This window comes from Frankliniella occidentalis, unplaced genomic scaffold, assembly GCF_000697945.3.
Source record: "Frankliniella occidentalis isolate FOCC.00 unplaced genomic scaffold, Focc_3.1 Scaffold2, whole genome shotgun sequence".
Taxonomy (NCBI): domain Eukaryota; kingdom Metazoa; phylum Arthropoda; class Insecta; order Thysanoptera; family Thripidae; genus Frankliniella; species Frankliniella occidentalis.
In genome coordinates, this window is record NW_026267132.1 from 1,387,050 (window position 1) to 1,390,521 (window position 3,472).

Consider the following 3,472-nt stretch of genomic DNA (forward strand, 5'->3'; position numbering starts at 1 on the left):
CCCCGTCCTCCACCACCCCAGCCCCAGCGCCTCCTTTGGACGGGTAGCTGGTGTCGTTTATGGCGTAGGGCAACAACCGGGGGAGGGGATTCGACCCCCCACCCCCTCCACCCCTCGCCTCGACCCTCCCCTCTCGACTCCGACGGCGACGCCACGATTTGAGGCAAAACTGTGGGCGTAGAAAGGTCAGCCGGCCCTCGACGTTGGGTGTTGAACACGCTGCCTGGTGCGGGGCGCGGTGGGGCGGGGCGGGGATGCGACACAATAACAAGGTTTTCGCCGGCTCAGACGTCGTTTGCGCCCTGATGGATCCCGGCCCGCCCGACCCGGATGAGCCGGTCCCGCGCCTCGGCCGGATTGGTTATTAAGCCCTCGCATTAGCTGCAAGCGATGGCGGCGGCGGACCTCGGCGGGGACATCGGGGACGCTGATGACGTTTAAAACACATCAGGCCGCCATTAGGACCCGGCGGATCTGATTGGCGCCGCTGCTGGTGCTGCCGTTGTTACAGGGCCTATTGCGAGGGTGACAAGTCGTTTAGCGTTTCGTCTTAATCTGAATTTTGGCGATCCCCGCCGCCCCCCGGCCCGCCCCGCTTACGCTGTGGTCCGGAGGCTCGTCGCCACCACATCACAAGCGCCCCGCCCTGCGCCGCCCCGCCCTGGCGCCCCACGCCAAACTATTCCCCAGCATCCCCGCGCGCTCCAGCTCGACCCGACCCGGCGCCGCTCATGCATATTGCATTTTGTACCGCGGAAAACACGACCGCCTGCCCTTCGAGTCCGCGAGAGGGTCCCCGCTAGCTGGCCCCCCGTGCCGCGCGCCCACCCCTCTTGTTACGTGGATCTCTGACCTCCCGCTCGGTGCTCTGCGCGTTTTTATTCATTTCTCCCCTCCATCCCTCCCCACTCTGTTTCCGCGGCGCGCGCTGTCCCGCCCACGCGCTGCTGCTGCCTCTGCTGCCGCTGCTGCTGGCGTTGCTGCTGGTGCTGCTGCTGAAGGCCCGGATGAGGGCGATGATGGTCCGCAGTGAGCGAGGAGACGGAGGTGGTGGTGCTGGCGATCAGTAGAGGTGCGGAGTGGAGCGACTCAAGGACGGTTCAAGCTCGGCGTGGTGCCCTCGAATCTGCCTCCAACGCGCTGCTGCCCCTGCTCGCGGAGGCTAGCCCTCCCGCGCCGTGCAAATTTGAATTTTTATGGCCCCCGCTCTTCTGAATGGTCCCCTGCCCCGCCTCGCGCCACACCGGAGAGGTTCGATTCCGCTCTGCTCCGCTCGGGCGCGGCGGCCGAGGGACACTTTTAATAGTTTCGCTCCATCCACCTACATCTCATCTTCCCTCGTTCTCGTTAGATTCTCTCGACTCGCCATCTCAGCACCTGCCCAGGTTATCTCTCTTATTCTCTCTTTTACTTTCTCGATCGCTGGCACAAACTGTCTATCTCTCTCTCTCACTCCATCATTCATTCTCTCTCTTTCTATCTCCCTCTTTCTCCCCCCCCCCCTTTCCCCCTCTATTCCCCTCTTAAGAGTCTGATTTGTTTGAACTCCGGACATCCCTCCGCCCGACACCGCCCTCGTCCCTGCCGCCCGACCCGGCCTCCTGCCTGGACTTGTTTGCTCGCCCGAAATGCATTGCAAATGTCGCGATTGAAATGCCGGTCCAGCGGGGGGCCGTCACCGCGCGCGTGACGGGGACGGTGGTGGTGATGTGACGGCCAGACCTGCGCACCACCGTCACGCGCCCACCCGAGAACCAAACGCGCGTCGATACAGCGGCCCACGTCATACGTCAGTGAATTTTTAACTTTTCGTGTAAATAATACTCGGGGATGTGCAGTAGGCTTGTTATGGATTCCCCATACATGTGGGCCCGTGGGCGGGTGGGGGCGGGCGGGCTCGCTCGTGCATCAGAGCAGCAGGGGCTGGGCTCGGCAGGGCTGCGGGGGCTCCATTGAGGCCAGCCGTGCCCCCCGATATCGTCCAGCCCCGCCCCGCCCCACGCCGTCGCACACATCTGTTTTGTCGTACTGCGGGCGGGGCGGGGTGCGTCGCCGCCTGATGCCTGCCTGCTGATGCCACGCCGTGGTGCGGGGGTGGTTTGGTTTGTGTGATTCCGCCCCTATATGTACTGACGCTGTCGCGTTTCAGGCTCGACTCGACTATTGTCTTTTTCGACGCTGCGACAGGTCTTTAGGGACTGAAAAAAATTGCGGTGCAATGATCCGCCCTGAGCTCCGGTTTAAAAAAGAAAAACACTCTGGCTGGCTCAGCTCACTCTCCCCCGTTCGTCTCCTCCTCTCCCCTTATTCCAGAGGGGCACTCTCAGCGTTACCACGCGCCAAAGACGGATTCATTCACCCCATTTGCCCCTCCATTCAGCGCCCCCTCTCCCGCGCCTCCCTAGCGACCGCTGGTTGTCGGGTCGCCTCACCCCTCACCCCAGCGCCGCCGCCCGCCCCGCCCCGCCTCGCGCCTCCCCCGGGCTTCAGCCTGCTGTGTAGGCCAGCCTGCTGCGCGCGCGCCGCCGGGTTGCCTACCCGGCATTCCACAGGCGTCAGCCAGACCCGCTGATGGCAGTGCGCTTTCTGGATGAGAGAGGGGATTTTTAGACATTTCCCTAAAGACTGGCTCTACCAGAAGGCAAAGTCTCGTTTTTCTTCGTGTGCGTCACTCGGCGTTGGGGAGGTCGGTTATATGCGACTTGAGTGCGTGCATCTCTGCTTGTGGCCGCCAAGCCCAGCCCGCGGCGCTAGACGAGCTACGCGAGACCCTCTCCTCTGTCAAAGGTGGAGGGCGTAGCGGGCGCTCGGTGCGTGGCTCTGGACCCTGTACCCGAGACGTCTGCTACCAGCCACACCCCCGCCGCAACCCCGCTGTACCGCCAAGCTCTCGCGACTCGCCCCGATCGCCGTGTGTGGCGCTGCGCTGAGCGCGTTGCGGTGGGGGGTGCGGCAGCGGCCCTGGAGGAGTAAAGTGCGCTGGTGTCGGGTCTGGAGGGCGCGGTGCGGGGGCGCTGGCGCTCTCAGACCGCTGGACCGATTTTACCCGTTGCCGTGAATGGTATGCCCTCTCTCTTCCACCACCCTGCCACGCCACGCCTCGCCCCGGCCCACAGCGGCGCCACGTCATGCCCCTCTAGTAAAGCATGACGCTAATCCTCTTCGGCGGACCGTGGCAGCGCCATAGGGTGGGCCGGGGGCCGGGCCCCCTCCCTGCGCCCCACACTCCCCTCGCTCCACCTGCCCTGCCCCCCACACAGGGACTCCCGCGGTTATAGTGCGGGGGCCGAACGGGCCTGTCCAGCCTGCCCCGCCCCCGGGTATTCCCCGGTGTCTACTCCCTCGAAGTGAGAGGGGAAGACCAAAAGGAGGAGAAAGAGAGAGGTGGAGTGGACGGCGACACCGCGGGGGTGCACTCATTATACTCTCTCTCTCTCTCTCTCTCTCTCTCTCTCTCTCTCTCTCTCTCTCT

General features: G+C 64.1%; 1 protein-coding gene across 3 annotated transcripts in view; it reads left to right on the top strand.

Moving 5' to 3' along the window:
• The window catches only part of LOC127748841 (1-phosphatidylinositol 4,5-bisphosphate phosphodiesterase epsilon-1-like), a 23,249-nt gene that overhangs the window by 2,451 nt on the left and 17,326 nt on the right, over window positions 1-3,472 (top strand). The gene's annotated exons all lie outside the window — the stretch shown is intronic.